Genomic DNA, 14,985 nt, shown 5'->3' on the forward strand with positions numbered 1-14,985 from the left:
TTTTCCTCCTTCTGCTGTCACCCTCTCCTCCTTTCTTCTCTTTCTCTTTCTCCACTTTGTTTTCCCTCCTTCCTGTTAATTCTGATTTAGAAACTTTGAGTTATATACTTACAAATTATTTACCCATTAATCTTTGATCCAACTGTAATATATCTTACTTTGTGTGAGTAATAGAAAACAGAAACTCACCAGGGACCAAACTAATTAAGTTCTTCCTGTGAATTGAGAAGTATTGACTGCAGAACCCTGCTTTGATTATGGCTACTGCCTTCTGCATCAGGTAGGTGTTGTTGAACGTGGGCTCGTTCTAAACTTGACAGGGCCACACTATAATGTACATCAAGACAGTGAGAGATGTAAAAAGCCAGGGTTAGTTTGTTAAAAGAACAAGTTTTAACAAGTCTTAAAAATGAATCTGTTCTTTGCACAGTGGATTCTAGATCTATATTAACATGATCAAACAGGTTGTTTAAAGGACAGGAAAACCAAAACATATTAGGACAAATATGCGCTGCTGTGCTTTTCTAGGGTGGATAGAGTGAATTCTCAGATGTGCTAGGCAAGGAGTATAAAAAATATACATACTGTATATAATTTGCAATTCAAGTTTAAACAACATTGCTCGCCTCCTTTCTCATTTGATTTCTTTCTTTTTTTCCTTTTTTTTTTTTTTTTTGGTGTATTCTTTATATTTAACCAAAATTAAAGAATGTGAGTGGCATTACTACTTGGGAATTTTTGTATTCCTTCTTTAATTTAACTTAATTTTTAAAATATTTCATTGACAAATGAAGATTGTATATATCTTTTAATTTTAAACACCTAAACATTAAAAAGTTAAACATTTATGTGTAGACATTTAATTGAAATATTTAAAAAATATTTTGAAGAGATATTTGTAAGTAACAGGATCACCAAAATGGAGGACTTGGAAAGAACTTGCATATATACAGGATAAATGCATAAACTATGCAATAATTTCAGTTGAACTTGAAGGTATAGTTTTTTAATACTGGTAAGAGAGCAAAGATTTATAAGCATTTCTCTTTATAGGTACTCTTCCTTAAACAACAATATTCAACAGATGATCTGAACTCCGAAAGCCAAAATTTCATCTCCATCAATCACTCGCTCAAGACTGAGACCCTCGCATATACCTCCTAGTAGATAAGTTAATTTCTCAGCTCGGGTAAGTTGTGGGTTTTATTTCATAAATAAGCATCTACACACTGGAATACTACTCTGCTATAAAAAAGAATGAAATACTGCCATTTGCAACAACATGGATGGACCTAGAGAGAATTATATTAAGTAAAAAGAGTCAGGCACAGAAAGAGAAATACCACATGTTCTCACTTATTTGTGGGAGCTAAAAATAAATAAATAAATACACAAACAACCTGGGGGTGGGGGGAGGGAAGAAGACACAACAATTACAATTCCTTGAAATTGATTCAACAAGCAAACAGAAAGGAGATTGTTGGGAGGGAGTGGGGAGATAGAGGAGGGAGGGAGGTTTCGGTAATTGGCCACAATAATCAACCACATTGTATATTGACAAAATAAAATAAAATTTAAAAATAAATAAATAAATAAGCATTGCACGTATTTGAAAAGAATTTTTCAAATGTTATTAGTTTTAATTGAACAAGATGATCTTGGTTTAATAAAAAAGATTATATCTACACACAATAAAACATTACACTTTTAAAATCAATTTTAGTTGAGATATTAAACTACCTATCTTAAAACTATAGCGACGTGGTAAACACTAACACTCTCCTGTTCAGTTTCTTATTATTAGCCAACTGAAGCATAAGCTTCACATACTCTAATTATCAGCCTCACAAAATATTCTAATTCCTGCTTCAGGAGTGAAATGTTTACTTAAGTTACAAAAGACTGTGTGCAATTAATTCTATTCAGTCTGCTTCTCTGTGGTATTCGTTTATTTGCCAAAGGGCAAATAAAGCTGGTTAACTAAATTATCACTAACTTGAAGCTCAAAACTGATAAATATCTTCCTAAGTGAGAACGGTGGTCAGAATTTTTAGTAATTACATTGTAGTCTAATTTGAACTAACCAATTTATAAGGTAAGGTCTAATTATTTTTTCCATGCATATACCATCTAGCACATATTAAATATTCAATAAACTTTGGAGAGGAAAAAAGAAGGACTGAGGGAGGGAGGAGAAAGAGAAAAGAAGAGGAGAGAGAAAATCAAGGAATGATTAATTAAGTGAATGAATGAAAATTGATTATTGAATCCTCCTAAAGTAACTTCGAAATAAATAAATACATTAGCAGAAAAGATGATGGATTGCTGGATATCTGGGTCTATGTATAATGTGTCTCAAAGTAATTTCATAACCCATAAAAGTCTCCTTACCTTTCCTGAATTCAATTTCTCAATGAATATTTCTAGATGTTTAGACAGAGCCTGAAACTCAAAATAGTCACAAATTTTTTTTTCCCTTCAAATCCAACCCATCTTATGTACTTTCTTTTCCTATTAATACAATATTATATGCAGTAGATTGTTTACAAAAATGGCTGCATTTTTTCTCCTCCCTAAGTCAGCAACCCTTGGCTATTTATGGCCTTGTAGCCCATCCCATAAAGAAATATAGTCTATTTTCCCACCCTTTGAAAAGAGGCTGGCCTTGTGACTTGATTTCACTAATAGAATGTGGAGCAAGTGATAATGTACTAGTTCTGAGCCTCAGGCTTATAGTCTCTGCGTAGTTCTGCTGTCTTAGAACCCTGCCCAGCCTCCCTGTGGAAAAGCCTGGACTAGCCTGCTGAAGGATGCAAGACTACATGGAACAGAGACTAGCCATCCCGTTTCAGGCCATGCTAGATCAGCCATTCCCCAGCAGACTACAGACACCCAAGCAAGCCCAGCCAACATCAGCCAAGCCAGGCCCAGTTCAGCAGAAATGCCCAGTGGACTAACATATTGCTCTTTTAAGTCATTTAGTTTGGGGGTGTTTTGTTACTCAGCAAAAGCTAACTGAAACACTACACTTCTAGAAACATAAAGCCTTCCTTTCTTCTTTCCTCCTTTTGGTCTTTACAAGTCAGTCCTCAAATCCTCAAATCTGTATTTGAATTAAAATGTCTTTGAAATGCAATCCTCTCTGCAGTCCCCTGATAATATTCTAATTCTGGGTTTCATCATTTCTGGCCTGGTGATGTCAATAGTTTCTTATTGGTTTTTCTGCCTCTATTCTCTTCTTCCAGTCCAGTCTCCAAAACACGATGTTTCAATCTAGAGATCTAATTATGTGAGCTATTTTCTTAAAACTCTTCATTGATGCTTTAGTCATACTTGGTTGGCAGTGAAACTTTCTTAAAATGGTATATAAAGTCCTTCCTGTTTTATTTCCTTCTCTCTTACCAGGTATATAACTTATTGCTGTCATCAATGTACCGTATTCCCATGACACAAAATGACTCATCTTTAACTTCATAATCACAGTTCTAAGCCAGTGCCCATGTTGTTCTTTTTGCCTGAAATCCCATATCAGCCTTGTCTACCTGTCAATCTTCTATTTATCCTCAGAAAAAATCTGCCATGGGAAGTTTTCTCTCAAACAGCATGAATTATACCTTTCTTTGTGTTTCAATAGCATATCTTTCTAACCCAGAACTTCTCATTTTCTATTTAATTCACTTATTTCTGCGTTTTGTCACACAGAGTAAGTGAGTTCTTTAAATGCTCTGTCATCTTTCCATCCTCAGAAACAAGCACAATGTCTTGCATATAACAGACACTCAATAAATGTTTTTTAACGGACACATGAGCAGTATTAAACCGACTCATCTGAAAATGTAAAAATTTGTTTATTAAGATAATTTTTTAGAAATTTGAAATCTGCACTTAATTGTCTTAAGTAAAGACTTATTGGGCCGACCCTGTGGCTCACTCGGGAGAGTGCAGGAGCGCCAAGGCCGTGGGTTCGGATCCTATATAGGGATGGCGGGTGCGCCCACTGGCTGAGCACAGTGCGGGCGATGCCACACCAAGGGTTATGATCCCCTTACCAGTCACACACACACAAAAAAGACTTATTTACATTTTATGTAAGTATAAATGCATGTTATATGGGTGACAAAATTTTTTCTTGCAAGATTTATTTCGGGGGAATTTGGCTTAATATGACTTAGAATTCCAAGGCATTTTACTGTTTCAGCAAATTGTAGGCAAAGGGAACCTAATATTTAATAGTTTAATAGTTCCTATCGGAACTTATTATCAAAGTAAAACATAAGAGGGATAATTGCTTGAGAAGTCTGATTTCAGTAACTATAACTCATATTCATTGATCTCTGTTAATTTATCAGTCATAGTTTATAAATCCTCTGGTTGGGGATTAAACTGAATTTTTAAAACATCAGTTATTTAGGATTCCCACTGAAAATATCTGTGACCTAGAGCAGAAAATAAAATCTTTATATATGCATTATTTATAAAAGATTGACATTGTCATCTTAAAACATCAGTGACTACAGATAATGCTTGTTTTTATAAATTATTCCAAATAATTGAGTCTTACTTTGATGAGAAAATTGCCTATAGTTCTAAACAAATCATATTTCTTATTCTTTTTATTTTAGAAAAAGAAACTAATTTGTAAAAAAAATTAAAATTAGAGTGAATTTTTAAGGACAATAACCAGTATGATTCAGTTAAGAGCTATTGAATATAAATATTATATTCAAAATAAAATTAATGTCATGGGGAAGTCTGTTAGTTTAGCACTAGATGAAAACACTTGCAAAAGATAGTGATTCAAGCCTTTACAAAGATTCGTATCGACAAATACTATATCAAATTTGTCAAAAGTTCTATTTAGTGAAGCATGCAGGGGGTTTCCTTGCCCTTAAAGAAAGTGAAACCTAAATGCCTGGTCATCTGAAGATCAGTAAAATAGCAATATGAATTAATTGTGATGTATAATTTATTTTTCTCTGAACAAAATGCATTGAGTTCTACTTCAGTATTTTTTGCCTTTTAATAAATTACCCAGTATCTTTACATGGGATTCAGATCAAGACCCAATATATTATTCTTTTGTTTAATCTGTGAATGAAGTTTCGGAAGCATGTTTTTATGTTAAGGTTGATATTTTAAAATATTTTTATAAAAAATCATAAAATAATGTTACAAATTCCTTTGGCTTTTTATCTTGCCATTTAATTTGAAGATTTTTAAGGAGGAGAGCAATCCAATCCAATTGAATTATTCTCAAATTACTATCAGTATGTAGCTGGACTCATAGTTAAGCTTGGGTCTATTTCTGTAATTGTTATGACCCCTCTTTCAAAACACTAACATGCTCGCAGATTAGAGGAAGAATCTACTTCAAATCTAAATTTGGCCAGAGTTTTACACAATTTGAGTATCCTCCTACCATTTGGAGGCATTAAAAACAAACATATCATTCCTCTGTGTGTCTCTTTTGTAGTCTCTTTCCTGGAAGCGGTGTTTAAGATCAACTGGGATCCTTAGTTCCCATACTGACCTATTAAAAATAACACATTTATCACTGTTTGGCTCGGGGACAAAGCACTAAAACAACAGATGGAATCAATACTAAACTTTGCAAAGGAATTATATAGGAAAATCAACAGTTCTTTCTAATGATTGATGATAATTGTGTGAATTTCTCTTTATGTTCTCAGCATTTTCTTCTTTTGAGAGACTCTAAGTAAACGCCATTGGTGCTGGGTGCTGGTTATAACACAGTTCCTAATGGGTATCAATTGAGTTCCATTCCAGGCTGTGATCAATCGTAAATTAGCATACTGCACAATAGGCACGCAAAAGGTAAAGAACAGAAATAATTACCTGGCTATTTTAATTAATGTACATATATGAGGAATCAGCATTCTCACAATCACACCACACACACATCTCCTTTCCTCAATTTCCCAGTATTGCTGTAGACAGTATTTTGGCTGAATCTATATTCAGTGGCTCACATTATTGTGACTCTGAATATATTATTCATGGCTAAGCCACAAAATATGCTATGATGACATTTCTTGTCTATGTATTTTTCCATTGTTACTAATTACTTCATTTATTTGCTCAATTATCTGTAAGCTTAATACTATTTCATCCATCACTTTGCAAAAACTGTACAATTCCAATGGTCAAATACATATATAGACACATTTAATATGTATAGTATGTGTGTGTGGAGGAACACTTCCTACATTCTCTTTCTGTTCTTCAGCCCCGATTTTTATTGGTTGCTCTCGAAACCTACTACACCATGGTCATCGTAAAGTCCGCTTCACCATCATTCAGGTACGACAGTACTCCAAAAGGTCACAGAAAAATAAAATTAAAAGATAAAATGAATCTGTCCATGAACTTTTTGAAGAACCCTTGTATCTCCTTTGCTTTTTTCATTGTATATGTACTGAATTGTTGAATGTAAGAATTGTTATATTTTGGGACATGTCTTCAAGGAGTAAAATAGAGGCCTTATTAAAGTCTGTCTATTAATTATTATCAAATTTAATTTACAGTATGGTTTGTACAGAATTCTAGGATAGAAAATATTTTTCCTCAGAATTAAAAGAGTGACAGATATTAATTGTGGCAGATACTCGGTAAATGTTCATAAATAATCCCCCTCTTCCAGCTGAGAATAACTTGCTTTATATTTCCCAGCCTGCTTTGCAGTTAGATATAGCCATATGACTCAGTGTTGGCTGGTAGAATGTGAGGCAGTGATGTACAGACCCTTATAAATTCCCAAATAATCCTCTGGATTCTCCTTTCTCCCCTACTTTGAAAATTGAACATAGAAAACCCAGTGGTAGATTCCACGCCCCTTATGCATAGTGGAGCCTCTGCATAGGAGAACCCTGGATTCCAGGGTAACTGCACATAGTAGAGGACCACAGTTCACACTGGTATGATATGAGCAAGAAGTAACTGTTTATAGTTAGAAGCCACTAAGAATTTGAGGTTCTTACAGCAGTGAGCTCTTTCCTTACTAATATGACATTGTGTAAATTTGAATGTTAAGGTACTTTGGTAGAATTATCATAGGAGATCATTGCATTTCTAAAAAATCTTTTGGATTAAAGACAATATGGTTTTGTTTTGACTATTTTCAACTTCAGATCATTGAAATCCTTCATATATATCCTGCTTCCTTAAATCAACATTATGCTTACAAGATGTGTGTGCACTGTTGTACATGAATGTACTTGGTTCACTTGCATTGCTGTGTATTCAAATATATGGGCATTTTCTAGCAACCATTTAGTTATTCATTTGTTATCTTTCAGTCAGAGAACTTGGTCAGCAGAGGACCTTGAAATTTGTTGAGGCTTGCTTTATGGCTTAATGCATGGTTAGTTTTTGCAAATGTTCTATCTGTGCTTGAAAAGAATATGTATTCTTCAGTTGGTCGTTGTCATGTTCTGAATAGGCTCATTACATCACTTTTGTTAATCATATTGTTCAGATCTTCTATAGGATTCTGTTTCTTATTCTACTAATTCCTAAAAAAAGCTGTTAAACTGTCTCATTATGGTTGTGAATTTATATGTTTCGCCTTAAAGTTCTTTTAAATGGTACTTTATATGTACTTTGAGTATCTATCATTAGATGGATATAAATTCAAAATTATTATTCTCTGTGACTTAAAACATTTTATCATTAAGAACCGTTTATCTTTATTTCGAATCATGCTTTTCACTTTGTTATTTTTTGATGTTAAAATAACACTAGCTTCATTATGTGTAATATTGTCATGCCATAACATTTCCCACGTTTTGACTTTTAGCTGTTTTGCACCTTCACGTTTTATACACTTGTAAACATATATTTGGTTGTAGAGTCTATCTTTTAACTAGAAATATTTAACAATTTTAATTCAGTGTAACCACAATAAGTACGGTTTAAGCAAAACTTCTTATTTTGTCCTTGCAGTTTGTTTCACCTATTTTACATTTCTTTTTATCTTCTTTCCTTCTTTTGCATATTTTTGCATATTTTTATATTTTCAATTTCCCTTTACTAGTTTTCAAAATTAATACCCTGTTTCTATTCTTTTAGTAATGATTCCAGAAATTAAAACCTGCATTCTTAGGTTATCAATGTCAAATTCTAAAGAAGGTGAAACTTCTTTAATAACACAAAGACATAAGAACACATTAACTCTTGAGCTGCATGTAATTTTTTGTTGAGTATTTTATTTCTAACGTATTTTATATGCCACAGATCATTATTGTTTTATAGAGTCAATACTAAATTGGATATATCTATATATTTACCACCTACTTTGTACATGATTTCTTCTTGCATCACTGATTTGCCATCTATGACCAAGTCCCTTCTGTATGTGGTACATCCTTTAAAATGCCTTTTAACAGGCCTCTGGCATTAACACATTCTTCAGGTTTTCATTTGTGCAAAAATGACTTTATTTCATCATCATTCTAAAAATATATTTGCATTGGATTTAGAGTTTCAGGATGCAAATGTTCTCTTTAGCCCACTGAAGATATCATTGCACTGTGTTCTCAATTCCACTTTTGAAATCAAAAAGTTAACTGTATACTCCCATTGTAAGATTTTTTTCTTTATCTTTGGTGTTTTACTGTTTTACTATGATGGGGCCAGCTATGAACTTTTTTTTAAAAATGTATGAACTTTTAAAAAAAATGTATTCTGCTTCAGATTCAAGCAAGTTCTTGAATTTCTAGATTGGTCTTTTATCACTCTGGTAAATTCCTAGTTATTATTTCTTCAGATCTTGCCTCTGACCATTCTCTCTCCTCTTCTTTTTGAATTTCAGTTCATTGTACATTAGATCTGCTCCCTCTGTGCTCTCAATCTCTCTCACTCTTTCATTTCCTTTTTCTTTTTTCTTATCTTTCTCTCTATATGACATTCTGGTTAATTCTTTCTAATCAATCTTTCAGTTACAAATTCTTTCTCCACCTCAATAAAACTAGCAGTTAAATTTGTCGACTGAGTTTTTAAATTTTGGTTATTCTATTTTGAATACTTATAAATTCTATTTGATGCTTTTTAAAATTTTCTATCAGGAGAGAGAATTTTGTTTGCTATGGAGAAAGTCTAGTGTGAAACTACGTTACACTAAATGCCTAACTTCAGTTTTCCCTACAGCCCAGTGGTATAAATCTGGTTGCAAATCTATGCAAGAGTTGCTTGTGGCCATACCTTTATAGAATTTTGTTTGTTTGTTTTTTGCCTCCTTTGCCACTGTAAAGATACATTTTTCTTCTGTCCTGCTGGTAGTGTTGATGGAGTGCCCATATCTGATTCATTCTTAATCTGAGTGCGTAGCCTTTTGTGGTCCCAGTTTACTGAGACTAAGAGTCTTCATTAGATATTCCACTTCATATGGGTCTTGAGTTTTGACTTTTCTACCCATCGCTCTGCAACTGTTGAAATCATTGCTTAAATTTCCTCTGATCAGTAAATGTCTTCAAAGCAAAAGTGATTTAGGGTTCAGCTTACACCTCCCCGGGCTCTTGCTTTCCCTGAGATTTGCACCTGGTAATCTCTAATGATCTTATCTTCTCTTTAATGTACCTATATCTACATCTAGGTCTAAGTTTATCTATATGATATCTCCCTCTATCCCCCCAACCCAAGCTACATGGTTTTTATTTTAACGTTAATAAGAATGTTGGCATAAATATTTTAGTTCACATTATAGGAAATCAACGTTCCTGTGATAGATAAATTTTGGATAAATTCCTCATTTCTGTTTTCTCATTCGCCTCTTTCTAAAATTGTTATGAGTCAGAAGTCGAACCCCTAGGGTTAGTCCTCTTTTTCGTACTTTGTCTTTCTTGTGTTATGCTGTTTTCTGCTATTATTGTCGTTACCCTTTATTTGAATTTTCATTTTTGTTTCCTATGTATTTAATATCATAGTCTTTCCTCAAATACTGGATAGATCTTTGACTGTCAATTCACATTGAGAGTGAGATAAACAACTGATTAGAAGCCCAGTGCTTAGGTACATTTACATAAGGTTGGCAGAATAAATATGGGCCTTATTTTAGGAAAATTAGGCAATAAGCTTGCTTTTTAACTGATTCCTTACAAATGTATTTATCTGTGGTTCATTTTCTCTGACACTAGTCTTTTTTTTTCTAAAAGATAAATTGTCAATTTTCCTTGTTTGATGGGATACACCTAGCTTTCATTCTTAGAGAAAGTAACTAGGAAATAGCCGGGGCAGAATCCTTATATATAGAATTCAAGTTTCAGCCCCATTCTCAACTGAACAAACATTTCTGGAAGAAGTTTATCTTTCCATTTGGATAAAGGGGAGCCTTGTAAGGCAGAGAAGGATATCTATGGATTTAACTACTCATCACTTAAGAGGAACTTGGTGACTTTCCATGGTTCTGCAGCACAAATTGGCTTTTATATTTTTTGCTTTGTTCCTTGCATTGTGTCGTCCAGTCTTGACACAGTTACCACTCACCCACAAACTTTCTAGATTTTAACACTTTGTCGATACCTTCTTTTTAATTTTGCCTCTTCTGCTCCTCTTATTCTTGTGAATTTACAACTTTTAATTTATTTACTACTATGATAAAAAAAAGATCCTGAGGTATAATGGATTTGTTTCAGTATTTGTTGTGGGGGGTGGGAGCTCCAGCAGGAGGTAGAGTCGGGGGTGGGTAGAGTCTGAGCTTTAAATGCACATTTCCAAAAAAGGATTTCTGCCTATATATGTTCTGTATTTTGAACTGTTGCATGAATTGATCTTTAATAAAATTATTTTTTCTATTAAAAAAATTGCAAATCACTAGTCTAGTTCAATCCACCCATTTGACAGATGATGAAAGTGAAATCTAGAGAACTGATATGATCAGTCCAACTTTCCAAAAGTAGTAAGTGGAGAATCAAAAATTATAATCCCATTTTTAATCCAAATTCATGGTATTTTCTATTCTACACATAGAAGACCCTCAAGATTATTGTAAGAAATAATATTGCATTTTTATTATTAGTTAGAAACATTTCTATTGTTTTTCACTCGAGGCAAATGACAATTGTGTTATAACTCAAAAAATATAATTTCTAATACTCAAATTTTTAACTTTTAAATTGTTTTTTAAAATGTCAAATATTTTAGAGAATAAGGGATAATATACAAAACAAAAATAATTATTAAACATGATTCAGGGAGCATTTCAAAAATAATGCATTAAATTATCATTTATTGTTATTTAGACCCTATTCCTGGATTATATGCTTTGGTATGTGATTAATTAAGAGCCACAATCTTATAAATGATGTATAAACAAACAAAATTAAAGTTAATTTTTTATTTAAACATATTTTATTGCATTCTCCACAATTTTTAAAATTTCTTTTAAATTTTTATGACTCAATAATTTTATTTTATTATATTGGCTAGAAGTATCAGGACAATTTTGAATAAGAAGGTGATTGTTGAAATACTTTTTTTATTCCTAACTTAGAGAATAATCCTGTTGCATCAGTAAATTTGATGACTGATAACACTTTTTGATAGAAAACCCTTATCAAGATAAGAAAGTTCCTTCTTTATTTCTATTTTAAGATTTATTATAATAAATAGGTATTACATTTTAGAAAACAAATACATTGTTGAAATTATTGATATGATTGTGCTTTCTCTATTTTAATCTCTTAGTAAAATAAATTGCATTAATTGATTTTATGTTATCAAATCAGCATTAAATTTACAGGCTTATGTTTCCTTGATCACCATATGTATGTTGACATTTTTATTGCATTCGTGTTTATATTCTGTGTATAAACTGCTTCTGAGGTTCTTGATCCTCTTCATCGTTCTTTCCATATCTCATTAATTTCTGCTTTTTATTATTCCATCACTCTGATTTCTTTGGGGTTTCTCTGATGTTCCTTCATTAATTAATTGTGATAAAAGTTGGCCCAATAAGGTTTAATCTTATCTTTCTAATATATACATTTGTAATGAAAAAAGTTCTCTGCCTAATAGTTTAGATTATACATAATCATTGTCCATTCAGGGAAGCCTGGACTTTATTGGGTATTTCCACAAAGATATTAATATAGAGACTTAATTAACTAAATATTGACTGAAGAAGCAAAACAGGAACGTTGTGGTAAAACAAAAGTAGTAACTTTTGTCATGGAAGAAAAAAGGGATGATGTTAGGTTATTAGAAACCAGAAGCTCAGAGAAAGGACCCTACAGACATGGGACTCTTTATTGGTTAGGCTACCTCTGAAGAGGTGCACTATGGGTAGTTTGGGAAAGCCCTAAAAATGCTAGCGATTGGAACAAAAGCCTACCACCTGGGTAAAGGGCCATGGGTCAGCTGATACTTAAAGTAATGGCAAGAAAGCAGGACAAAGAAGTTTCTTCTCATCTCCTCCTGTGGGGAAAATAGAATAATTTAGTCAGGCTTCCTCAGCTTGGGGGTCAAGCAGCACATTTCTTGTAAACAAGTTGTGTGGGTGGAGTTAGTGCACATGTGCACCAATGTATCTTATTGCTTTTGTGGGTTCTTGAGTTTGTGAAGCAGACTGCAGGCAGAGCTCACTTCTAACTGTTTGAAAATAGAGCATATTTACTCTACTGGCAGCTGCTTAGTTTTCAGTTTTTCTTTGGACCTTGCTGGTAGCAGTTGAGTTTCTGAGTTTCTCCTGTGGACTGCTTAGCTTATAGTGTTGTGTGTGCTGAATAAAGACTATTCCTTCTTTATTCTATATTATTTATTTATTAACCAGCCCCAAGGATATTTTTGCCGGTTATCTAGCTCATAGACCTGCGTGTGAAGGGTTTGTGAATGGGCTTGAGGGGTCTGTGAGCTCCAGACCCTAGCTCTAGCTTGACACCTCCTTTTTACTTCATTTCTAGTTCCTGACTGGAAGTCAACTGACAGTGCAAAAATATAGTTTGCAGAGTGCCTTTCCTAGTGTCACAAACAGAAAATAAAAACGTGCTTTTGGAGGTCAGAGACAATAGTTTAAAAAGTGGCAGAAATTCACTCATCATCCCACACATTTTAATGCAGAGTGAATTTGGGGTCATTCATTGTTAATTATTTTAAAGTTTCAGTTATAATTTTCTTTCACTAATGGATTATTTAGAAGTACAGCTTTTACCTTTCAAATCTGTTTGTACCTCATCTTTTTGATATTAATTTATTACCTTGTTGATTTCTAAGGGAATATGTTCTGAATGATATACATATTTAGGCACTGTTAGTTTCCTTTTATATTCTAATGTGTGATCACTTTCTAAATATGTTTTGAAAAGATTAGTTTCTGTTTATTACATACAGGATTCTATATCACTATATAACTTGTTTATTTTTATATTCATGTTTTCTGTATACCAAGTGATTTTTTAAAATATCTGAGAGCTATCAAAATTTTTAGGCGAGCTAAGTTAAATTTTTTCTAGTATTACCATGGATTTGTATATTTCACTTTCCTAATTATCAATTTTTGGTTTGTCCAATCTGTGTTATTTCTCCTATTTATCCCTTTTGCTAAAAATTCTTTTTAATTTCAATTAAGATATTCAAATATCTCACAAATCTATTTTTTTAATCAAATTTGTCTTTATTTTTTTATGGGAGTGGAAATTTTCCCATCCTTAAACTCCACATAGACTGCAAGATTTCCAGCTGCTTCTTCAGATGATTGGGCATTTTTTCCTAGCTTTTAAGTTTGGGGAACATTTTGAAGTCCCTCCTATGTTGGTGGAGGGCTGAGTTTTAGTTTCCTTTTTCTTTTTTACACATTCTCTGAAAACAAGGTTCAAGTTTCTAAGCTCTCTGTATGACCCCAAGTCAACGTGTGTCTTGTAGGCTTTGACTTCTTCTACTTGAGATGGGAGGTGCTTATTTTCCTAGGGTCTGGGTCTCAGGCCACTCCTCTGAGCCTCAAACCACTCCCCTAGAGCTCAGGCTCTTCTCCTGGGCCTTGAGCCAGAAGAGAGCTAGTGTTGCCTGTTGCATCTATTTTGAAGCACAACACAGGAAGATGGACACCCCAGGAGGCAAGTTTGATCAATTTCACTGCTAAAGCATGAACAATAGAAAGGAGTCTGTCCTTGAATGACCTTCCACTGGAGGCCTAAAGTGCACTGAGTATATTTTAAGTATACTTGGTGTATGTGCTGGAATTTGACCACTGAGCATGCTCTAAAAGGAACAGAGCCTGCACAAGGCTAGAGTTACTTGAGAGTTACATTACTGGGAACCACTCCCTTAGTTAAATATTCATAGATAGCATGAATATGTATAGATAGCCAACTATAAATGTTGGAAGCCAGGGCAAAGTGAAGCTGCTCACTCTTGAGCCAGCCTCTGTGTTTTGCCTGTGAAGTGTGTATTCACTACTCTTTGCTTTAATTTTTTTTCTTTGCTTTCTAGTGACTCTGTTCTTGAATTCTTTCCTGTGGTGGAGTCGAGAACCTGGTAAGAGGACAGGGTTGGGATCAGCTATCCGACTTCCCAAACCCTCTCCTCCAGTAACATACCCACTCCAGCTTTTATCTCTCTCTTTCTGATCTATGGTTATTTCCTTCTATTTTAAGCCTGTCTAATTAATTGGGGGAAAATGCTGCTATTTTTGATACTCTCTGTCTCTCTTTCTCTCTCTCTCTGTCTCTGTGTGTGTGTGTGTGTGTGTGTGTGTGTGTGTGTATAAAACATCAACTCAGTCTTCTATGTTTTCAAAAGTTAGTTACTAATTTTGTTTTTCGAACACGATTCTCACTTTGCATCATTTTACACAGGATCTTACACTTTCTCCTTTACAAGAACTTCATTCTAGAATAGAGGCCAGGCTTATCAGCTTACTAAAAGTATGACTTCAGTCTGGTGGAGCAACTTCTGCCCATCCGAAAACTTTTGGGAATAGCTCAAAAGGAAGAAGCACTGGTCCAAATTTAGGCATCATTGGACCTCCCAGAAGGG

This window comes from Cynocephalus volans, chromosome 6 (genome assembly GCF_027409185.1).
Source record: "Cynocephalus volans isolate mCynVol1 chromosome 6, mCynVol1.pri, whole genome shotgun sequence".
NCBI classification, from domain to species: Eukaryota; Metazoa; Chordata; class Mammalia; order Dermoptera; family Cynocephalidae; genus Cynocephalus; species Cynocephalus volans.